The sequence below is a fragment of the Natrix helvetica genome (genome assembly GCF_964273705.1).
Source record: "Natrix helvetica genome assembly, chromosome: 4".
Classification (NCBI taxonomy): Eukaryota; Metazoa; Chordata; class Lepidosauria; order Squamata; family Natricidae; genus Natrix; species Natrix helvetica.
This window is the reverse complement of record NC_138550.1, coordinates 86,294,236-86,320,373: the sequence shown is the minus strand read 5'-3', so window position 1 is coordinate 86,320,373 and position 26,138 is coordinate 86,294,236. Positions and strand designations below refer to the sequence as shown.

The 26,138-nt window shown below is 36.8% G+C and overlaps 1 protein-coding gene across 4 annotated transcripts in view; it reads left to right on the top strand.

Annotated features, from left to right (window-relative positions):
• The first annotated feature begins 668 nt into the window (after window positions 1-668).
• The window catches only part of CDH12 (cadherin 12), a 790,632-nt gene continuing 765,162 nt past the window's right edge, over window positions 669-26,138 (top strand). For all 4 annotated transcript variants that reach the window (XM_081952523.1, XM_081952525.1, XM_081952524.1 and 1 more), the window contains exon 1: window positions 669-930. The gene's annotated coding sequence lies outside the window, so the exon portion shown is untranslated. The remainder of the gene's footprint in view (window positions 931-26,138) is intronic.

The window sequence follows — 26,138 nt, the reverse complement described above, 5'->3', positions numbered from 1 at the left end:
CAATGGAATGGTTGAAAAACAATTTGCGGAGCAATTCAGGAACAGAGCAATTGGTAGAAAATCAATTGAAAGTCCATGGACTCATGGAAACAGAATTGTCTGTCCCTTAGAAAGTGCTGAGCTAGATGAACCAACCAGGTAGTAAATACCATCTAATACATGTGTATCGAAAAGTCCAATTCAAAATATATGAATTCTTTCATACTGACGTACGCGCTCTCTGTACGTTGGTGAGAGAGGGATGGTTGGAGTGCCAGCAAGGTTTGAAGCACTGTGGGTCCTGTTTGAGCCTTCTGCGTTAAGGCACTTTTCTCCTTTAAAGATGCCAGCTGGGGGCTTCTTAGTCAAGGCATCTCATCAGGCAAAATAATAGCGAAGCTTGAAAAGTCTCTCGCTTCTCGCTCTCACGCGCGCACACACGCAAATTGAGAGAGGTTTGAGTGATCTAGCAGGGGGTTACGATTAATTGTCCTCCTTCGCTCACAACTAATAACCTCTCCGATACATGGTTTGCGCGTCTCCTTTTGAGGGCGGGCGACAGGGGGGGGGAGGAATCCTCGGAACCTATTGGCTGGGCTCTATCAGCTGCAGTTTAGCTCAAGCTGCTGCTAAAGAGCTGTATTGATCTGAAGCGTAAACGTGTAAGGAGAGAGAGAGAGAGAGCCAGATACCCCGGTCATTTCTGAGAAGAAAGAAGGATCTCGGCCAAAAAGAACGTGGTTTCAACCTGTCTTTCTCTGTCTTCCTTTCTCGTCTGTTCGGTGAACGAAAAGAAAAAGAAAAAAAAGGGGGGGGGGAGAAGGACTCTGTGGAGAAAGCAGTTTCTTGCTACGGTGGAGTAGAAGCAAGATTCCCTTAGCAGGAGCTGTTGTTATATATTAGCGCTGCTTCCACTGCTGTTTCTCTTACAGCTGCAGTTTCGCACAGCAGGTAAGCCTTCTTCTTTTCTCACCCCCCCCCAAGTAAAACCAAATCAGGGGGATTAAACAGACGGCTTCAGCATCCTGGATCCAGGAAGTGTCACTGCTGCATCGCTAGATAGTATAGGACATTGCAAACTAGAGGGGAAGGCATCTGTCTGTTGCTAGAGAAGGTTATCCCACCAACGGTGAAAAAACGAAAACTTGAATAAGTTCTAAGGAAAGTGGGCATGACTTAGGAAGGCAGGCTGCATCATTTGAAATGAGAAAGGGGGGGGGGGGAGTCGGTGAGGTGGCAAAGAATTTCCTCTCCCTAAGGAGATAAATGCATATGTCCATATAGAAGGATAATCATTATCAATTACTTGTAATTATGTGGCTCAGAGAGCAATTAAAAACATTTGCTTTCCTTTTTAAACTAACTGCAGTCTTCTTCCATAAACTAAGTGCATTCCTGGAATTAGGATTTTTGGTGTGACCTTAAGCATTCTTGGGTGGTTGTTTTTTTTTTAAACGAATTGATTTCAGATGCTTGGGTGCTAAGATGTTGATCTTTCAATTAAGGGAAGGTATGAGGGGTTTTTTGGGGGGAAGCAAAGAAAAAAACCTTGAGAACTTCTTTTTGTACATCTGATTGACAATTACTCGCAGTAATTGTCAAACAGAGATCTTAATTCAGCTAAAGCAAATAAGATTTGCAAGGTCTGAGATCAGACTGCCAGCTCCTTTTCTCATTTATCTTGGCTAAATAAATTACCTGGCAATAGATAACCCATCCCTCTTTTTTCAATTACCCTGATATGAATGAATGTAAACATTCCAGAAAGCCCTCTTTGCAGATGCAAAATACTGAGGTGAGAAAGTACTCTCTCTGGATGTATAATTTTATTCTCTCATCAAAAATGTGATTCACAGTTCTGTGACTTTAATAGCTTGGTAGTCAGGTTTTTTTTTCTTTCCTCCCAGATCATGTGTGCACATTTTTTTTCCAAATTAGCATTCTCACCTAAAAATAAGTGTTTTTTGTATTGAGGTTCTGTGGTTTTGGGACAACAGCTGTTCCTTCTTTGGTTTGTTTTGGTTTTTGGTTTTGAGACACTGTAGAATGAATCCACTCAATGATCAGGAGGAAAATAGACTCTGCTTGATGCTGGAAGAAAACCAAAAAGCCATCTGAATTTTTCTTTGCCCTACGTTTTTCGACTTCTAGTGTAATGAACAAAAGCCTCCTAATGATAGGGAGACCAAGCAGGTGTTAAGAGCAAGCAGTGCAATTTTCAGTAGATACACTGGATTTGAAACCAAATATTATGAAGAACAAATGTTCTGCACAGAAAGCAGGAGTTGAGAATTTGTGCAGAGGATTTCTCAAATGATCTTTCTTCTCCATTAAGACCTGATTAAGATGTTTCAGTGGTTGCCAGTGATGATCGAAGGGGGTTCTAGGGTTTTATAACCAGAAAGGAGAAGCCAAATAGTTTTATAACCAAAATCCCAGGTAGTTGAATGTAGAACTGATTCAGAGTCCCTTCCAACCCTAATAGTTAATTTGGTTTGTGTTCACTTCTACCAAAGAGTCTTATTCAGAGCAGGTACCATAATATATATTTGTCTATTGTTCATATTAATATGGGTAATACAACTAATAGTTTAATGTGGTAAGAAATATTGGAGAAAAGAAATAATTGTTTTTTTTTAAAAAAAACACCTTATATTTTGCTCCTCCCCCTTTTGTCTTGAGGGGGTATTGGATTATTTTGAAGATGCCCATGGCATTCTTCCAGGTCTGTGACATTTCCTGTCTCTTTTGCTAGATTGAGCAGCAGCTGGAGTCTGTAAGATCTCCCACAGCTGATGTTCTATTCACCGTGGCAGAAGAAAGTTCTGTTCACACAATGTGAAGGCCTGCTAACTCATCCACTCCTTCAACTATACCACTAACTGCCTGCAGCCCTTCATTATGATGATTGTTTGTTAGAACTGTGTAATTTCTGGTGTACATCTACTTAGGGCTTTCGCCTGCCTTCCGGAGAAATTTGTCCTTTGCTTGCCAAAGTAAAAGCATGGATGTTTCAGTGACCCATAGTAGATTGAAATGATCTGGAGACTTATTCAATAATCTATTTACTTTACTTACAGTGACCCAAAGCATAGGATGATTTGCAATATCAGAAGGAAACTCACATAATTGGATTTCTTGTAAAATGCTGTTCCACTCAAATTATTAAGTATCATATTCTGCTTCTTTATGTCACAACCCAACTACATTTACTTAAAATAATTTTCACAATATTAACCACTAATAGGCCCAACTGATCCTCCCCCCAATATTGTGCGAACTGATATAGTTTTTGTCTTTTATGTATGATTTGGCAACACCAAGAAATCTAGAATTTTATGAAAAGAGCAAAAGACTATGATATTACGTCCTCTGGAAATTACCAAATTCTAATCTATACTGAGGAGACTTTCATGGGACCTGGAGTTTCTACTAGGTGTATTTTAGCAATGTGGCTATTTCCCCTTCCATAATTACATAATTGTTGCCTGGACAAATGTTTAATAAGATTGCATAATAGGTAGTCCTCAACTTACAATCATTTGTTAAATACTATTTTGTGCTTTTTTTTAAAAAATCCAGTAATTCATCATGTATTCATTCAAAAATTTCACAATATGTTAAAAAAAATCTGGGTTTCAAGGCAAGTGTTGTAAGCATTGTGCTACAGCATCATTCATGGTAAAGGAAGCTGTCAAAGATATGAGACAAGGGTAAGTACTGACTTAGCTGATGAGATATTCCTCCCCCTGCAAAGTATTCAGTGAACTGCTGTGGTTTGCCTATATCAAACTGTAGCACACTTTCCCAACAGGAATTCTTGCTATAACTGTGGAAGTTATATTACATGCTATAATTTTGCAGGTTGCACAGAAAAATGCACACTAGCAGAGAATGAAGGATTAATAGAGAGTAACAACATCCATCAACCAATAAGCTCTCAGACTCTCTCTGATTACTCTTTCCAAACTCCAGTAAGCAGCACCAAAAATGAATGCTAGCAGAGATTGCAATATTGTAATTGGGCACATAGATTTAAAGCAGTTTGCTTTAAACAAAACAAAAAAAACCACCCTTAGTTATTTTACATTTGCTCCGTAAGCTGTGCATCATGTGAATTACTGAAAATGTGGTTTGTCTTAATTGTTCATTCCTGATAATGGAATTGAGAGAGAGATAAAAAAAAAACCTAACCCTAACAATCCAATACCTGATCATTTTGTTATTGCTGTTATTCAAAGCAAGTTGACTCTTCATTGCAATAGCTTTTCGGAACATGAAAGTATAGTTCCTAGATAAAGAACTGGATGGTATTCTAGATATTATTAGGATGCAACTGAGGATAATGGATTGGACTCTGTCAAACCTGAAAGATGATGAAGTTGCCGAGCTCTACTCTTGATTTAAGACTATTTTATTTGGAACATGCTAATGATTTGTATTTCATCTACAAATTGATTTGTGATCAGCAGGATATGAGTAATAACAAACTTCACTTTTTTTAAAAAAAAAAAGTAAGTTGCAATAATGTATGTGTACTAAACTCGACAACAAATGAGAAAACAAATCCATAATTTTAAAATCATGAAACATTATTCAATCATGGTTTTGCATATTTGTCAGGAAATTGGAAGACAAAGTTGTTGAGATGATGTTAGAACCCCTACATAGCTATATGTAACTCATTCATTTGGAATAGGAGTGCCTTTTACCTCTGATTGGGTCTTCTTCCTACATTCTAATAGGATTCTAATAACTGAAAGATAACAGATGCTATGCCTTCCATTCCTTTGTGACACTGAAAATGTAATTTCAACATGACCCATACAGTTTCACATAATTCAATTATTTTTATCAGCGGTATCCTCACTTTTGGCAGCTTTGGGACACAGTTTTTCAAAAGGCAGGAGCCCTGATCAAGATGGAGTAATGAGCCAAGTGAGTAAACTCGTTTCTTACCTTTGGACTGCCTATGGTTATTTATCCATTTCCCTGAAAAGAGTGAGAATATGGATTTAAGGCTTTATTATAACATAGTATAATACAATAGCAATAGCACTTAAACTTACATACGATTTCATAGTGCTTTACAGCACTCTCTAAATAGTTTACAGAGCATATTGCTTCCAACAATCTGGGTCCTCATTTTACTGACCTTGGAAGGATGGAAGACTGAGTCAACCTGGAGTGGGTCAGGATCGAACTGCTGGCAGTGGGCAGAGTTATCCTGCAATAGAATACAATATAATCTTATACTGGTATTGCTTTTTTTGCCTCAGAATGGTAGAAATACATGTCAGAAACTGTGGACTGAATGTAAAACCTTGTACTTTCCATTCCTAAGTTAAAACATCCTGCAGCAGGGAGTAGAATGTGAACTAGCTGTAGAAATACAACAACAATATTATGAAGTGAAAATAGGACTCAGATTCAAGTCAGGTAGTCATCACTTAACAATCATAATTGTAACAAATAACTCCATCACTAAAAGACATGGCTATCGAGTAAAACATCATGTGACCATGATGGACTCCAAACCTCACTTCTGCCACAGTAATTAAGCAATTCATCTACAGTGATTAAGGGAGACGTCATGTGACTATAACTTGCAATGACTGATGGCTTGTCCATTGACTCTGCTTTTGTAAGCCAGCTATGCACTGTTGGCCATTAATCATGTGATCATAAGACAATCGTAAGTGTAATGATTGATAGTAAAGTTACTTTTTTGAGCACCATTATCAGAGCAGACATTACATCAGGACTACTTGTATATATTTTATTGTGCATATTGTGTATATGTTCATGCAGTTTTTGCATGCAGTATGCACACATTCTGTGATCTACCAAATCAACTTAAGTTTTAACACAAAATTTCTGGAGGAGTATTGGAATCTAGTTACCTCTTGGGTTTGATATACATCTCCCCTAAAACAGGTTTTAACTGTAAGAAATTATAAAGAAACAAAGCAAATAAAAACTGAAAACCATTGTAATAACAGTGTCATATTTTAAAATATGGTAATAAAGCAAAAATATGAATATTGCACATACATAATTCAAATACTTTTTGCCTGCAGTTACAGACTTCTAACCTATTGATCTGTAATGTTCTGACAGTACTGTTGAATATGAAAATATCTGTTTTAGAAATTCTTTCTTTTTTTATATACCACAATTGTCTCATAGAAGTGCCTCCTCTTTAATTAAATGTTTACATAAAGTTCCAAATATAGAAACATTTTTCAAAAGTATAATAGAATTTGATGTAATGTACCTATCATGCTCATGGTATGGCAAAGCCACTTTCCATGGACATTAGTGACCTTTTATGCCATGTGGACAAACACTTCTAAGAAGGAATATTGTCAAATGTCAGCGTCAACTAATAATAATGACAAATTATTAAATGTATATGCTTCCCAACTCCAAGTGACTCTGAATGGTTTATAAATTGTTAAGAACATTTAAAAAAAAAAAAAAGAACACAACACAAACTATGTAGAACAAAAAGGAATAAATAAGGCAGAGAAAACAAACATAGTTAGGAACATCTTGAATAATAGCTGATCATCTTTAGATTTTCATATATAGGTCCTTAATGTGAAGCTGAACTCCTGGTAACTTCATGGAAGTGAATCATGCAGTATTTTTGACTGCAGTATATAAGTGTTTTGAAATTGCCTCACAACATTTTGTCCGATTTTGTTGTCTAGCCTACAGCCTTGGGATTTCCTATCCAAGCAGTTTCTTATCCAAGCAGTAACCAGGCTTGATGCCTTTAGCTTTGAAGCCAAGATAAGGTCAACCAAGCACTGTCCCCTGTTTTATCTACCAGCCATTGGGGGGGGGGGAAGCTCCATAAAATCAGTCCCCTTCTCTGCCAGCAACTCTAAAGCAAGATTAACAATAGAGAATTGACCCTTCAGATAGCTCCAAGTCAGTCAGTATCTTCAAAGGGCAGGAAGCCTTTTCTTTTGTGATCAGAAGAGTATGAAGATGAAGACCTGATATAATATAAAATGAGAACATATTGACCAATCTAGGAATGCAACCGCAGCAAATTACCGAAGTTCCTGGGTCTCATTAATCTCCATAAGGAATGTTATACATCAAGGATGGGAGAAAAGCAGATGTAATAACCAAATGTGACAAAGAAAAGGTTTGTAAGATATTTTAAAATCAATGAAGTCTAACCACACATTATTCAGTTAAAGCATCTGTGGACTCTTCTTAACATTTCCCAAGCAGTTCCATATTAGGAAACACAATATAATAACAGATCATATATTGTGTGGAGTAAAATACACTAGGGATTCAACAGCTAAGAAAATCTTCTATTTCCAACTCTATGGGGTAGTGATTCACAAACAGTGTCTGTGGCAAGGGACCAAGTCCCATTCTTCCTCCATTCATCAACTAGTGTCTACCTATTACATAAGCCTCCCCACATTCACTGTCAGTCAAGAAATCACAGCCTCCTTCCAGCTCTGTTGTAACATCCCCATGTTTATTACCAGTTAGCTCCTTTAATGTTGTAGTACTCCTATAGTTCATATTGTCTTTCCTTAAGTTGGATATCAATCTTCTGCTACAAGAATAGGAATTGCACAATTCTGCTGATATAAAATAATGCTATTAAAGATCTTTACAATGAAAGTTGTACTAAAAATTGCTATTAAATCACATGGGGTACATAATAACTATTTTGACAAGTAAATCATTTTGGATTAATTTATTGGTAGAACACTTGGCTTAAAGGGGCATTTAAAAATGGAAGAGATGGAAAGATATGCACAAATGCAACTATAACTGCCCCCCCCCCAAATATGTCTACGTCCTTAAAAATTGAAAATGTAATTTAAATAGGTGGCTTCCATATTTTCCTAATGTTCATTTAGTGATCATAAATGCAGAATGTCAGAAAAATCCTTTGAGATTCTGCAGGATAGCATTTACTTTCTGGAGAGAAAGAAGATTCCTGCCATAAATAGACTTTCAGCTTTGTACCTGGAAATGGATCAGAAGCAATGGTGAACTATTCTTAATCTCTGATCCCACTAAGCAGCCTAGTGGTTGTGGTTTGAATAATATGTGGTCTCCAAACCTCAGATCTCAAAGGCATCACAATGTACAATATATTATAGCATCTAACCTGATACTATAAAAGCATAGGCAGTAATACAGTAACTATTTCTATTCGGAGTCTGGGTCTGGCATTCTGGAATTAGCTGGCAATGCAATGTTAATTTGGAGTTTTCTAAATGAGTTGATCTAGGCTAAATAGGTATTTTGGGTTGTAAATATTGTTGACAAACTCTAAGTTAATTCTGTTCAGATAGGAAACTAATTCAATCATCACATTAAGAAAATATGTCAATTTTCATCAGCCAATCTTAACTGATTAATTCTATGTTGGGGCTGCATCCTAACTGGTTTGAGGAAAATTTATTTGTAATCATTTAGCTTACTAAGGAATAAAATCTGTGTTTGAAATAAAATAGTGTCTTTTCCTATGACTGGTAAGTAATTGTATGGTGCAGAGGAATATGGAAGTAGTCCTGAAGAAAATATAAAACAACCATTAGAAATGAAATATGAACTTAGATTGGGAAAAGAGGAGGGCATGAGAAAGAATCTCAAGAGTGCTCTTCCTTGATGCTCTTTGCTATAAGATGGAGGGAAACGGACATGTTGCCAGACCTTCAAGTTTCTGCATTGTATATCAATAAAGTGGAATTTCTTGTGATGTCTGCTTCCTGACTTTGTGTACCTTGAAGGGTTGGTATTTGAACTAGATCAAAATAGCTTTTATTAAGATTTAGAATATACAGCTAATTAATAGATTAATAGGAAAATATTTCATACTGAATTGGCTAAGTAAAATATTGCCTACCAAAAGCTTTCGATTTCTAGTCCTGCCATCATGTCAGGATGGTCCATTATGGGATCTGTGCCCTAAAACATTAAGGCAGCTTGCCTACCAAAAAGTAATACTACAAAAATAATATTATGAAGATATTGTTCATATCTAGATATAAAGCTCTATTTTCTAGGTTAAGCTGTTATTTGTTCAGTTAAAAAGAGTTAATATATTCTGCTCCAGATATAGTTATGGTTCATTAACTTGTTCAGTGATCTTTCTCTGAAAGTGACAGTGTAATATACAAATTTTGACAGAAGAGTTTTTCAGAGCCCTATATAGTTTTGAAATTGTTCTCTTATAATTCAGTTCCATAGCATTTATTTTTCTTTTACTTCAGACTGAATGCCTACTTCCTGTATAGCCTGCCAATGGGATGGAACAGACATTGAGTGTTGAACACAACCCATAAATCTAATTCATCTTCTCTATCTGCTAGAATCAGTTTTTGATTGGGTTGTCCTCCATACTTCTTACACTGTAGATTAGGTGTTGCTGTCTGAGGCAGATTGGGAACAACTTGTAGTAGATAGCTAAAAGTACAGATATGAAATATTTTAATGTAATTAAAATATACACAAAAAGAAAAAGAAAGAAAAAGAGAAAAAGGAGAGAAACAAAAAAAATCAATTATGCCTTCTGACCTTTTACCTATTGATTGAAAGGAGGTTTTTTTTCATAGTAACACTCTGGATATTCTCATTCTATTAGTCTTACTGTTCTTGTTTGTTATACTCTACTGAAGTTCAATAGAGTGGCTTGCTGCTGTTCTAACTTTCATGGTACTATCTTGGAAGAGAATTCTATTTATTTGCAACCTCCTGTGAACCCTGAAAATCTGTTCCTCAAAGTTAGAGAAACTTCAGGAGCTGTTTGAGGTGGGGTCACAAGCTGCAAGAACATCATCACATAGGAAACTCTATTCTTTTCAAAAACATTATATGCTGTCCAATCTTTATATTATTTTAATGGTACATACCCATCCATAGAATATAGAGTCATACATGCAAATTACTCTGAGCATATGAATAGTAGCTTTTCCCCAAAACATTTCTCCTTTCCCTAGCCATTGTACAGAGTTTCTTAATCCTGCCCTCAAGTTTCTGTTGAGGTTGCAAACAAAAACTAGGTAGTTTTGAGTTTTGTTTTAACCCTATTAAAAACCTGAGATTTAGAATGGCTGAAGTTTAGCATGTTCAAAGTATAATTGATTTTGAGTCACCTATAAATGACCTAGATATAATGCTGCCATTTGAATTAAAATGTAGCTTATTCCTCAAACTCTTTACGGACTAATCTTTTGGTGCTTTCAGCTTAAAGCTTGGCTATTTGTTAGACCTTTTGTGTCAATATTCTTGATATACCCAGATTGACCCCATGGCTGAAATCAATTGCTCCATATAAAAGTGCTGTAAGACACATTTTCAAACTGTTCCACATGAATCTTCTCCACTGCACCTGCAAAACCCCAAACCTATCACTTCCATACTTAAGGCGACATGGAGGAGAAAAGCAGAACAAGGCAATTGATCCCCCTCTGCTAAGAGAGCAACAGCGAAGTAAACAAACAAAAATGGGTCACAAGCTTTTGAGGAATTCCCTGATTGTGAGAAATGAACTTCAGGAAATATAAATCAAGCCAAACCACAAAGACTTTAGAAGATTCATTCATTCCAATGCGTATTGGCAGTGTATCAACATATTGCAACCAGCCTTCTAAGAGGAGATTAAACCACCTAAAACATAGCAGGAAAATAAGTGTTGCCTGAAATGTTAACCTTGGACAGCTCACTTGGGAGTAATGCTTAAAAAAAAAGTACTGTTCAGTTTCTGCACTGTGCAATATCCCCAGATTGCTGCATTTTCTCTGATTAAACTAAAGCTTTTGCAATTGTGACAAAGCCTTTGAAACTTTCCTATTAATTGGGTTTGAAATTGAGGCATACTAACAGAATGGAACAGAGAAGAATCAGTCTTAACACCTGGATTCACATTTATGAAAAATCCAGCATTCCTAAAACAGCAATTAAACAGCTTGATCTTTAAACTTGCTTAGGTTAAATTCAAGATGTCTACTCTGAAGAACACTGCTAGTTCATCATTAATTGCCCCTTCACTTTAGAAGTTGCTATTTTAATTTGTTAATAACTTTGAGGCCCTCTTCTGAGCTTCATGATAGAGCTGACTTTTTTTTTTAAAAAAAGCTTTCTTATTTGCCCCTTTCCCAGGATAAATATTTGCATAGGAAACTGTAGCTTTTTCTGTAACCTCCAAGGGGTCACCTGACTATAGCCACAGAATAATGGCTGGTGAAGCATATCAAATTATCTCCACTGAAAAAAAGAGGAAAAAAGTGTCAGTCTAAGAAGGAAAATGCTGACCCCAGAACACCCAAGGCTGACCCAAAGCTGCTTCAGGTATGGGATGAGGAACTTCATGAAGACTTAATATAAAAAAGAATCTGCCCTGGTGAATTTCTTAGTTAAGTGGGAGTACAAGGGAAGATATGCTCTAAATCAGGAAAAAGTACATTCCTTGAGGAGGAGGAATAAAAACAACCATGAATATGGTTTCCCCACTGATTTGGCTTGTCAGAAGGACTCAAATGGTGATCACATAACCTCAGGACATTACAACGGTCATAAATGCGAGTCAGTTGTCAAGCATCCAAATGTAAATCACCTGACCAGGGGATGCTACAACAGACATAAATGTGAAAAACGTCATAAGTCACTTTTTTTCAGTGCTGTTGTAACTTCGAATGGTCACTAAACAAACTATTGTAAGCCAAGGACTATCTGTACCATCCTGGACAAATGGTGATTGAATCTTTGCCTTAAAACCTCCATTGATGACACACTGACAACTCCATGAGGCGAACTGTTCCATTAATCATACTCATTGTTGGAAAATTTCTCCTTATTTTCAGGTTGGATCTTCCTTTGACAAGGTTCCACCCATTGCTTCTTATCCTGCATTCAGGTTCTATGGAGTATCCCTCTAAAATGACTTTGTAATGTCAAACACAGACATTTATTTCTACTGCTAAATCTATATAGTCTGAACAGAGAGTTCTTAAGTTTTCATTCTTTCTTCTACTTCCTCTGTGTACTTTAATAGAATATAAGTCTCTATAGCATTAACACATTTCAGAGCCTGCAAATCAATTGTGACCTATTCATTTAGAGGGCTGTTTCAGTAATGCAGCAGCTCAGAAGGTTAATGATGGATCGTGACACAGTACCATTTCCAGAGTGCAGTTTTCCCAATGCTTGTCTGGGTTAGATTGTTGCACTTAAATGATGAGGCAAGCCATCTCCTCATTCCTGGAGATGATGCCAGTTTACTATCAAACACAGTCTGCTGGGAAGAGGCACAATTAATACAACAGTAAAAAAAAGGGCAGTGACAACTTTAAATATATTTGAATGTTTGAATTGAACTGTTCTCCTTTCCAGTTCTTGAAAGTTTGAGCTTGTATTCATTTCAAAACTTTGTAGGCTGATTGATTTCCTAGCCAACATTTTTACCGTAGCAAAAAGCAGGGATACAAAAGAAAAATTAGCCCAAGTTTTTAGCAGAACAAGACAAGTGCAATGTGACTGGTTCTTCCATGGCATAGAGGAAAAGGAAAAAGGAAACAGTTGCCACCCACTTCTTCCAGACCAAACAAAAAAGTTTGTTATAATTTTGAAAAGAATAGATATCTGAACATTTATTTTGGTGCCTTTCTCTGGTTTTTCAAGGAGACTTTCTGGTAAGAAAAAATTGGAAAGAGGGAATCACTTGCCTTTTCTTTAATATTATCTTCTCATTGATGATCTCTTCAAAAATGTACGCACATCCCTTAGAATTAGAATGTATCTTGAAAATATCACTTTGGTGGAATATCAAGAGACTATCAAACATTCTAGTGAATACAAGTAATAAGTGTGTGTTTCAAGACAATAAGTGCATTGGATTTCTTCACTTGCAACATTTATGGTCTGCTCAATTATAAAAGAGAAAGTGAAGCAGACTTTTTTTGTCCCGGTGTCTGGAGGCCGTACGGGTCTGGATGGATGGCAACCGACTAAAACTCAACCCTTCCAAGACGGAGTGGCTGTGGCTTCCGGCCTCCCGGTTCAACCAGGTGCTTCCATCTCTGGCCATTGGGGGCGTCCAACTAGCCCCCATGGAACAGGTGCGCAATTTGGGCGTCCTCCTAGATGCCCGGCTGTCCATGGATGACCATGTAACAGCCGTGGCAAGGGGGGCGTTCCATCAGGTCCGCCTGATGCGCCAATTGCGCCCCTTATTGGACCGGGATGCCCTACGCACAGTCACCCATGCGCTAGTGACGTCTCGCCTGGATTACTGCAATGCTCTCTACATGGGGCTTCCCTTGAGATGCACTCGGAGACTACAGTTGGTCCAGAACGCGGCCGCGCAGGTGATTATGGGGAGGACTAGATACTCCCCTGTAACACCTCTCCTGCGCGAGCTGCACTGGCTTCCTGTGGTCTTCCGAGTGCGTTTCAAGGTTTTGATTACGATCTTTAAAGCGCTTCATGGCATAGGGCCTAGTTACATGCAGGATCGCATCCTGCCCCACACATCCCTACGACCGATTCGCTCACACAGAGAGGGACTTCTCCGGGTGCCGTCCGCCAAACAGTGTCGGGGGGCGACACCCAGGAGCAGAGCCTTCTCTGTGATGGGCCCAGCCCTGTGGAATGACCTCCCCCGTGACATCAGGATTACGACCGATCTCCGCTCCTTCCGTGTACAGCTGAAGACCCACCTCTTTCAATTATCTGGCCTGGCTCAATCGTAATTTTTCTTTTATTCCTCCTAACTGTTTTTTAAATTGTTTTTAAACGTTAAATTTTTAATTACATATTGAGTTCTTACAATTGGGGTATTTTAATGCTAATTTTAACTGTCTATATGATGTAATTTGTTACCTCCTCCGTGTCCGTGTCCGTGTATGTGTATATGTGTTTGGTATGTATGTATGTCTATTTGTTTTTTATACATTTTCTATGTTTTATATGCTCCATTGTACGCCGCCCCGAGTCCTACTTGGAAAGGGAGCGGCTAATAAATTCAATTTATTATTATTATTATTATTATTATTATTATTATTATTATTATTATTATTATTATTATTATTATTATTATTATTATTATTATTATTAATTATTATTACTATTATTATTACTATTATTATTATTATTATTATTATTATTATTATTATTATTATTATTATTATTATTATTATTATTCTTACTAATACATATAAATATAGATAAAAAACAAACAGAAATTTGTATTTTGGAGAGAATTACATTGGCTACTTTTTCTGAAAGATGTTTCCATCAGATGCTATTAAGGGGGAAACTCCTGGATATTATAGGATACAATTTCTTTTTCAGGAAAGAAAGTTATGTTTTAAAAATCCAGATAGGAAGGTATTGGAGGAGAGGTAATCCTGATAAATCAGTTGCTAATTTTGTATGTCATAAAGGAAATGCCAATCTCCCACAGCAACAGAATGAGCAGTAAGCCAAACAGGTAGTTTTATCTTTTTTGGCAAGAAATTTGAATTTCCAAACCTTAAAAGACAAAATTTTCTTGTTTGACAAAACCTGGCAAATGGGAATCATGCCATGGCCATTCTGAGGGCAACGCCAACAAGAAGAATGTGGACAATACAAAATGACTGAAGCATTTCATTAAATTCTGAGCATTGCCTCATTAACATTATAATTCTGGACCAATTTTAAAGCTGTCTTCAACACTCATTAACCCAGCTGCACTCTAAAATGCACTTACTGTGAAAATGGAGAAAATGATGGCTTTAGAAGCACTTGCTGTATAATTACTTCAAAAGTTTTGCACACTTCATTTGACTGAGATCTTTGACATTCTCTGTTCTTGGAAATACCTCAACATTGTCATCAGGCATTTGAATGCATCATTTGGAGCTGATGTTCTGAAGGTGGTCATTTCAGTCATTCTAATCCAGAATTGCCTGGTCTTGGCTAATCTTCATTAGCAATGCAGATCAATGACAAAAGTGATTTACAGAGCAAAAGATTAATCCCAGATGCTCAAAAGGATGCCATGGCCGATGGTGTGAGAAGCTGCCAAAATATCCAGATGCAACACTACATATATATTTCCATCTGTCCAAAAGTCACAGATGGAAGCCAGCCAAAGCCAGCCATATTCCTCATATACTTAACACTATATTCTTCATGCCATGGTCAAGGGTAGATATATGTGCACTCTGATATACAAGGGTTAATAAACTTACTATCTGTGATGGCCTATAAGGTTGTTAGTGCCATATACAATGCAACCTATGCCATTTCTTAGCTCTAACACAGTCCTGATTTATTCAGATAAGTGAAGATTTTCCTTACTTTCCTTCTTTTGAATTCCTTAGTAATATATTGCTTTCTAAAGGGCAAGACCTAGCATTTTCCAGGCTAGAAGTGGAATTGTAACAATCCATTGCCTCAAGAATATGGTGATCAACATCTTTCTCAAAAACAATAGATCAACCAACAAGAACTTCACTCTATTTCACAACATAGCAAACAATTACTCAAAGTGGCCATGTGACACTGGGAAGGGATTAGGCCTATGTTTCTTATTAGACACCTACCACAGTGTTAAGGTTGGCATATCAACAAAAGCTGATTTAAAGTGATTGTAGTCATTGCCTCAATTAGGGGACTAGAGAATTTCAGTCAAGAAGTACCCCACATATTACATACCATAGTGCAATGCTATTCAGAATAGCATATCCATAATTCTGTAACATTGTAGTCCTACCAAAGAACATCTCCATTTTGTCTGGAATCAATTCCAGTGTATTGTTTCTCATTGCTTCCTCAGAATTGCAATACAGCCACCAATCCATCCTTAATGCAGAAGGTGCTCTGTCTATGCTAAGGGAGAAACTGAGGTTCCATTATAGTGTTTCCTAATAAAAGCAAAATACCAAATTATACAGATGAACTGCATGATGTGTTGGTCTTGTGACAAACTGGCTCATTGTTTTAATAGCTGCTATAAACCTTTGAGCAATTCCACACAAACTAGTCCCAAACTGGATATTGATGTTCCTCAGTACCATAAGACTAAGGCTTTTCAATATGAATTCTGTCAGATTACTCACATATTCCATTAAGCACCAGAGAAGTAATGCACTAACACAATCCCCAATCTATCTCTGGTTCCACCAATACTATGCCAGCCCACCTGCCTGCCTTAGCTAGGTCTCTATTATACAAATTATATCACCTTTCTCAATCATAATAAAATGTCAGGATTTCAGCAATCATTGCCAAACAATGAATTATTATCAATTTATTGCAATAAGAGCTTCACTATGATTCAACATTCTATTTGGATGAATTATGGAGACAGATTGTTTTTCATCAAATTAGATTCTTTGTCTACCTACTCCATACTTAGTTCTTCAGCTGGAAGCAGAGCTCTAGATTTCCAAGAGAAATCAACCTCATCATAAGATCAACATCACTTTTGACAAAAATTGAGGGGGCTGAAAAATGGAGGGGGGATTCCATCATGTATAAAATGTGTGTATGTTACACAATTAAACTAATGTTCTCACAGCTACAGTAGAGTTCTGGTGACTCTAGCTTTAATCACATTGCTTTCTTTCCTTTTTCATTAGAAATTGGTTTATGCTTCAAAAGGCTTTCAGAATCTAGATAAAATGGATTGGGGACAGTTGGCAACTGAACAAAATCTACCCAAATGCTGCATACCTCTCTGTGTGCTTACACTGCTAATGCAAAAACAGGCAGGTTCCTTAAAACCTCTTAGCAAGCTGGCTGGCTGATTATTTACCATTCTACCTGGAGGTCATTATTAGCTATTTAGTGTTCTTTGATTATCTGACAGGTGGCTATAAACCTTGATGAATGCCCCCTGCCAGCAAAGCAAAATGTGATCTCCCTCTCCCCAAAAGTTTGTGAATCTTAATAGCATAGATTACTTGATTGATGCACACTCTGCCATTTAATTACAGGAATAAATGAGGAAGAGGAAATGTGTTACTTCCCCATTTATTATTCCATAATTAGACTGCAAATAATCAGGCCCTATGATTGGCTAAAGGGAATTTGGAAATAATTTACTGTAGCTCCTCTTTGTAACAAGATAAAAGGGAAGCATACATTATCATAAAGCTAGGACAAGACAAAAGTTAAGAATATTTGTTTAAAAAAAATCTCAGTAAATTAAAGACTGAATCTTCAGCCTGTCAGGTGAGCAATTTATTGCGGCAAATGAAATGCTTCTACTGTACAATGACAGAGTACTTTTTCAGTATCTAATATTTATGCATATGCTATTTTGGAGTGCAGCATTGATCAATATCATAGCAGAGAGCAGGACATTTATCTTGCCTTTTGGCTTGCGTATAACACACTCCATGTACTTTGTTTAACATCCAAGCCTAGTGAACAGACTAAAAGCATTGTGATACCAGCACATCTCCAGAGTTATCGGATCTTAATTGTGCCAACTTGATGCTTACTGAAAAAAGTAATTAAATATTAACACCAATTAGAATTTGCCAGTGTGGTTTGAAGAGAGTACTAACTTTTTTTGCTGCTGTTTGATAACCAGGGCAGATACTAGCTTTCAAAAAAACTTGAAGAATTTACAATTGACAAGAATCTGTCTGGTTGCCAGCTGTGTTGTTTCAGATGTTTTCTCAATTATTGCTCTAACAGCAATGGTAGAAGGGTTGTGCACCTTTAGAAAATGATTCAGAATAAGTGTTTGACACCTCATATGAGGGCAGAACCTTTCTGCTATTTTGGGCTTCTGAATAAGCCTGGAAAAATATATTGCTGCTCCAAAGAATCCACCCATTCAAGTTAAGGCAACTTCACATACTAATCTTTTCTTTTAGAGTTGTATGGAAGGGTTAAAATGTGATTGTTATAATAAATAGGAAAGAATAGTGCCCTTGCTGCTGGGAAAAATCAAGGCAATAGTAAGAGAGGCTAGCAGAAGACAGCTAGATGCTATGACTGATAGCACAAATATGAGCTTACAAGAATTCAAAGAAGCTGTTACCGACAAATTATCCTCTTGTCCACTGTATCAGGCAAAGTTAAGAGTAGGGGACAATAAGTCTATGCTTGCATTCACCATAAAACCTGAGGTTCGGTTTCTGAGTATGTGCATCATCTTAATGTGTAGGACTTCGAATGTGAAACACCAATCCAAGTTTGTCTCCAACTGCAGAAATAATAATCTGCTACTCCTATTTGAAGGGATTGGTTTGCAGTAGTATTATCAAAACATTTTGAGTCATTGTTCAGAAGAATGAATAAGCAAAAATATTCCCAAATGCATAGGAATTATTTAGCAATTTACTAATAACAGATATTGCTGTCTAAAAGGAGGGAATGACACAATTATGCAGTCTAGAGGCTAAAATTACCTAATTGCACAAGTGAATGTTCATCTTCCATCATTTGGTAAGGCCTCAGGACTCATTGCCTTCCTTCTCTTGATTGATCCACAAAATGTCCAAAGTATCCTTAAAAAGGGAACCCATATCCAATCTCTTTCAGGAATGCTAATGTTCCCCATTATTTCCAGTTTACCTTTATGCTCTCCAAAATTGGATTTCTGCAGATGCAGTAACTCTGAACAGTATTTTTTCTCAGTTTCAGCTAGGAGGTTTTGAGTCAATTGAGTCAATTCTTTATTTTAAGTATGTAACATATATATAGAGAATAGATGATAAAAGAAATGGGCCAGATCCTTAATTCTAACTGTGTAATTATCCTCATAATTGAACTTTTATCAAATTACTGACATAATTTCAGAGAGTGCACTGGTCTCTCAAACAATGTCAGGTATTCAAAATTGTAATGGATATATTAGGATTATAAAATAGCAACTAATATGTAGATCAAATGCCAAAGAATACTGGATCTAGGGAAATAAAACTTTCATTTAGATAATTTAATATAATTCCCATTTGTATCATTCATGTTTCAAATCTGATTTTATTTTTTTTCCCATGCAATTTGCTTCACAAACAGCCTTGTGCAATATATCATCTTCTGTATTTAAATTTTGGTACATTTCCATGACAACTCCAAAAACTTATAAGTTTTTCCCCTGGATTGGGCTTCTGTTCTATACAGCTGCATCGCATCATAGAAAAATCTGTGATTCATATTCACAGTCAATAAGTGTTACATGTGCACTCATATATGGTGTAAAGTACCTTTTCCCCTTTTAATCTGAAGTGCAGAACAGTCCTAAATTGTATGTTTTATTTCTACATTATTTCAATATATAGTAGGAATGTATACTGAGTCTGGCTAAAGCCCAGTTCCCAAGGCAGGGTGGAATAATTTGGAGCAGACTTGTAGGTGCTTTCCAAAAGGCAACTGGACTTCCTTGGGGTTTTTTCCTTCTTAAAAATGTTTTCCTTCTCATTCAAGAAGCTTCTTCAGTTCTTGAAGAACTGAAAAGCAACTTTGGTGCAACCATGACCTGGATGATTGAGAATCTCCATTGACAAGTTGGAACATATTTTCATTTCCTTGTAGGAAAATGGAGGATTCTCAAGAAATAAGGGAGCCTTTATTTTATTGAACAAACTTATATGTCTCCCCTCTTGCCAAAGACAACTCTAAGTGGCTTACAGATATTGAATAAAATGCACTATAAACATTAAAACAATAATAAGGATCTTAAATTTAAATTCCAACCCAAATCTATTTGTTAGTGACCTTTCCACTGTACCATAAAAGTAGCAGAAAGCAGCTACACTACAAAAAACAACCTTTAAAACTTTTATCAATGGCTATGGTGGGAAAATGAAACAATAAAGAAATATGGAACATGGGGCCCAATGTATTTCTCTTCAAATTTGGCCACTTATGGATGTCTCAATTAGGAAGTGAGACTGAAAATAGGGGTGGAGTAAGAAATTGGAGACTGAAAATGATTCAGAATATTACTATTTGTTTCTTCTCCTGTCATCAGATTGTCAGCATTTTTTGAACTGTTACCTTGCTGACCCAATGTAGTGATTGATGTGATTTTATGGAAAAGATCTCTGAGCTAACTTGGCATATTTCCTCAATCTTTTACAATCAGTTCCGTATCATTCAGGAAAGAGTGTCAACATTCTCTATCAAAATTCTTCTGCATTTTTCCCAGTCTCAAAATAATCAACCTGTAGGCATGACATGGGAGGTTTTCCCCTGTAGGATAAATTGTATCACATGCTGTATCAGAAGAAAAAAACATTATGTACACATTTAAGAAAGAAACAGAAAATAAAATTTAGGGTTTTAAAAATTATAATCCGAAAGCTGTGATATGTCATATGGAATTTCACATTTTAAACACTTTTTGTAATTAAATATCTTTTTATACCATTTGGGTATCATACTTGAGTGATTTGCTTTAAAACAGTCATTTCTATTTCTTCTATTTCTAGACTGGTCTGTTCTATGGATTATTTTTTATAATTGCTCTTTATATGGTTATCAGATCAAATGTGAGTGTCTCAGAAAACCTAGCCAATGAACTATTTTTATAACTCCAAACTGGGCTCTTAAAACAGCTGGTTAGTATCTACAGAGCCTTAAAGTACAGTAAACCTCAGATATATTCCCACAACAAATTCAAATACATTTGTCACTAGCGAAAGCTAATAATAAAGTGAATATTCCCAAAGACTCAATGAAAAAGTTATGTAGCTAAATCATATGATACTTTCTTGTAAAATTGATGTGTTTTTTTTTCATTTTCTCTTGATACAATACATTTTCAAGTCCACGGAGCTGTAAGATGTGAACATATCTAATAAAGAAACTAGCAATAACTTTTCACTCAATGGGTAAAAATGCATCAGATAATGTCTATTTAGTGCACTGCTTAATTAGATACCATCCATCCTCACTGTGGAATGAAATTTGTTTTCAGCACAATCACATGACTCAGAACTACTATTTTTTTCATAATTTATAAAGGTTAAAAAATCAATTAATTGAAGAAGAAAACATCCAGCTGTTAGCTGAACTCTGCCATGATGGTGTGCACATACATGCAGAGGATTTTAATAAGTTCTCTTGGCGCACTCTGTGGATTTATAAATACAGCAATATTGAAAAGAAGCAATATTTTGGTTTATTAAAATGTTTTCCCCTCGATATTTAATAATAACAATGGAGCAATTACAACTGCTAATCACTAAACAAGAAAATATAGATATTTGAAGAGCAAAAGTAATACATTTATCTTGAAGTCCTTGAATTATAACCACAATTGGCATCAATATTTCTGTTGCTAAACAAGATAACTAAATGAGTCGTGGTCTTTTTTTTTTTTTTTTGCTGCAGTTGTTAAGGGAATCACTTCTGTTGTTAAGCAAAACCGGGTTCCCCCATTCACTTTCCTTGTCAGAAGTCAGCTGTGGAGGTCACAAATGGCAATTACATGATCTTGGGAGCTTCAGCTATTTTAAATGCATGCTAGTTGCCCAATGCCCAAATTTTGATCACATGACTGGGAGCCGGTTCTGCAAGATTTGAAAGTGCGAGGACCAGTCACGTGTCGCTTTTTTTTAGTCCTGCTGTAACTTTGAACAGTTGCTAAATATTGATTCTAAGTTGAGGACTACCTGTACTCCTAATGTTTCAGAAAACCTCTTTGTTACTGTAACTCTATATCCTGAAACTAAGCCACATTGAACACATTTGGTTTTACTTTGAGAAGGTATGCATAGCATTTTGCTGCAATATGATATTTTTATGCTAATTCTATTCCCACTGAATATACAGGTAGTCCTTGACTTATAACTGTAATTGAGCCCAATGTTTTTGTAGCTAACTGAGACAGTTGTTAAGTGAACTTTGCTCCAGCTTATGACTTTTCTTGCCACAGTTAAGTGAATTGCTGCAGTTGTTAAGCTAGTTTCACGGTTGATAAGTGAATTTGGTTTCCCCACTGACTTTGCTTGTCAGAAGGTTGCAAAAGGTGGGACACATGACCCTGGAACACTGCAACCATCCTAAATATGAATCAGTTGCCAAACATCTGAATTTGATTATGTGACCATTGGGATGATGCAGCTGTTGTCAGTTTGAAAAACAGTCATGAAACTTTTTCAGTGAAGTTGGAACTTTGAACAGTCCCTAAATGAACTGTTGTAAGACGAGGACTACCTGTATTAGCTTCTCATTAATAGATTAATGAAAGTTGTAGTCTATCGAACTATGCAAAAATAATGGTGATATTCTGTGTATTCCTATAGCTAGCCCATGAATAAACCAATTGAAAATTAGTACAATTTAGGGCTGTTTTCAGGAGCACTATCTTGTAAGCTTATACAGAGAGTGTTATTACACTATCTTGAGCTACTGCAGAAAGATGAGATACCACCCAACAAATAAATACCCTGTGTGGAAATAGTGTATTGGATAAAATCGGCGAGACACAAGTTCAAGCATACCTTCAACCATAGAAACTCTCAGATTCAATTTGAGTTAGGATCATCCAAACTTCATAGGATTGCTCTGATAAAACTGAAATAAAAACAGAACACCATGTAAAGACACTTTAAACTTCTGAAAGAAAGGCAGGCACAGATCTAACAATCAGATAAATATGGTATCCTCTATCTTTATTATCTTGAATAGCTGCTGTTCTGGGTTGTGTTCATTTGACTTCATCATCACTCTGTTGCCTAGCGCTCTCTTGAACTTTCTGATCCATTTTTTTCTTGATGCTATGCATGCTTAGAATTTTCTACTAAAAGTTAGAAAATCCAAATGTCAAGACTTGTACTAGCCATAAATGTACTAGCCATTTGCCTCAGTGATATACCTAGCCTATTTGATAGCCACATCATTTTTAATGTCCCCCTCCATTGCTGAGAGTCAGTTTGATGTACAAACATCAGAAACCAGGAGACTGGAAGACTGCCTTAGTCACAAAACCAACTGGGTGATTTTGGATCAGTCACTTTTCTCGGCTCAGAAGAATTGACAAGCTTTTTCAGTAGAAATGAAGCCAAGAAAACTGCAGGGGATAAGCACCAGGAAGCAAAACTGACTTGAGGGGACACACTTTTTTCCTGTGTTGCTGCTGTGCTGATGACAATCACCAAACAGCTGCTTAGAAGTCGTACAACAGTGATGCAACTCCACACCCATCATTAGTCCCTCATGTATTTTGGTAGCACCCTCATTATTGCCTGCACCTGGGGTGAACAATCTCTCTCCTCACTCCTCCCATTCTATGGCAATACATTTTTTTCCTCTTCTAAGTTGTTGGTTTCTTTTCCCTTTCCTGTTTTTTTTTAACTTTTAAATTGTAAGCTCTTTGGAACACAGCTGTTCTTGTTTGTTGTTGTTGTTTTTAACGCATAGAACATTGATGTTACACTTGCTGTTTTCATTCTTATTATGCTTTTTGCACAGTAGCTAAAGCAAAAAAAAAAAAACCCCAGTTTCCTCTATGGCACAGTTTTTATATATGAAAAGCATGCCTTCAAGTTCAGACTATTAAGCAATGAAAAAGCCAGTGAGGCTGTTTGCCCTCATAAGGAATCTTTCCCACATTGGTTGTTCCCTAGAAAAATTGGAACACAAGTTCCATCAGCCAAAGCAAGAAAGAATGGACATGTTAGCCTGCAAAATCTGTAGGAATCATTTTGATAAAGGCAAAATAACAGGTTGTATTAGGAGCTCCTGCCTGACAAGGAAGTGAAAGTCTCTGAAATCCTACTTAATCCATTAGATTTATTTTCCTCTTAAATTTTCCATGGTACTTTCTGCTTTGTGGCGCTGAAATGCACAAGCATAGAGTCTTAGCTCCAAGCGCTCGAATAAATCAGATTCAAACCATTTTGTGAATCAATTAAATAAATGCTACTGTGTGGGGTGTTGTTTCCTCCCCATTTAGATCATCTTAATTGGACAGTTCATATTGCAGCTAATGTGCTGCCTGTCCTTTCATGCTTATGGTGTCCTCTCCATTTATATCTCTATCATCACTGACAGCTTAGAAAAATAAATGGGAGGATTTCTCCAGAATGTATTTTAAGAGGGAGAATAAATGGGGAAAAGCTGGCAAAAAATCAGGCTAAAGCTTGATCTGAAAAAAAAACAATGAATTCAGTACCTGTTGTGAACGCCTATATGAGTGAAATGAGTAAAATGCCTTTTCTCACCTGCTCCTAACCTGACACCTTTTTTAAAAATTCTTGTCACTTCATCCTCAACTCATACATGAGGCAGTATAAAGTTATTCCTGACTGTTTTGATGTGAAATTATTCTCTCCCCCTCCCACCTGCCTTTAAGCAAGCATCAAGCTAATGCAATTGGGAAACTACCAGTTAGGCTGGAAGAAGAGGTCAAGGGGACAAACCAGCTTGGAATTATTGGGCAGCCACAAAAAGCATAAGCTTGACCTTCCTCAAGATCCTTGAAGGCTTATCTGGTTGTTCTCAAGGGAAGTCGAGCAGTCTGGGGAGATTCTTGAAACTTTGGTGGAAAATAATAAAGTTGCTTACCTGTCAGTTTACGAGTGGTTCTGGTTGCTTGCACCTGACAAGCACTGATGGTTCAATACTCAGTGCACCTTACTTCACTGACCATGTCATTATTGCTGTCATCATGTGATATCATAAACACCTTTTATGAAGTGATTATGTCCTTCAGTGCCTAGGCAGTATTTTCCAGTGCTTATTCTGCTTTGGGCAGAAAAAAGAGTCCAGTTCGTTGAAACATGTGTGTCTTTCTGATCTGGGAGATTTGAATCAACCCCATTAGCAGTGGCATGAGGACAGAGGGACATTTTCCTGACACTTTACAGCACAACTCGTTTCATGCCCGTTAGTTGTTCCCTTGCTACATTTGAACAGGGTTTTTTTCTTACTGACATGCCTTGTACATTGAACATAAAGTAGCATTTAGTGCCAGTTTCATACCTCTGGCAAGGTATCAGTCACAAGTGGGGTCAGCAAATGTTGTGACTCCTTTTTCTGTTTCTATTAGGTCAAAGACCAGGGAAACAGTGAACTCAGGCACAAAGAAGAAATCAGAGTTGCATTTTTCCCTCACTGTTTTCTCCAAAGTGCTTTTTCAAAAGGCAACCAGGCTGTTTTTTTCTTCCCCCCTTTCCCTTAAGAAAGAAGAACAAATGTTTTGCTTCTCATCCAAGAAGCTTTGTCAGTTGTGATGGTGGGGGGAGAGAATGGAAGGCTAGCTATTGACAGTTGACAGTTGAGACTGGATGGTGGGGGTGGGTGGAAGGATAGGTTCTAACAGGATGGGGGGTGGATAGGAGAATTGTATTTTTTTGAAGTTAGCTCATTAAGAGCTCTTGAGGCCACTTGGGGGTTTATAAACTGCCTGGTGTGTGTGTGTGTGTGTGTGTGTGTGTGTGTGTGTGTGTGTGTGTGTGTGATTCAGGTGACTGAGGTGAGCCTGAGAAGTGTGCTAGAACATGCCAGTTTTGTTGATAATTACGATGGCTCAGCTGCTATTTATTTCATATTGTATATTTTATTTGTTATTTATTTATTTACTTATTTTATGGTAAGCCATCCAGAGCCATGAATGTGAGATTGCTGCTATATCAATCAATCAAACAAACAAATTAAAAGTGTGCTTACGTTCAGTGAAAAAAATATCTTGCATAGAAACATAATCTCTTGGGGATTTTCTTAGGAATTCATGAACTCCTTGTCTTACATGTTACAGGCATTTAATTATTTTTCTAACTGCACCAAAGAAACATTTCATTTTTTTTTATTCTTCTGCACATATGGTGATGTGTATTTTTAGCTCTGACAATCAGTTTCACCACATTCAGAAAGTGTACCCTTATTCTTTGGAAATCCTTCTTGTCTTTGCACAACTTGTCTGAAATTTGGCACAATTTCTTCCCACTAGCTAGGGCTACTGTCACTGTAAATAGTATAAACTTTCTCAAAATTAGCATGTTACAGACCCAGAAACCCGTACATTGAAATGCAAGAAGTCTGGCAGACTTGGCCTAAGCATAAAAGTGTAGCTAGCTGGCAAATTTTAACAGAAAAATGTGTTTTAATGAATCCTGTACTAAATTCAGACATGAAATCAGATCACACAATTTGAAATGCGGAAGAACAGCAGCAAAGGATGGGATGGGGATCACAATGAGTAAAGGAGGTATCACAGG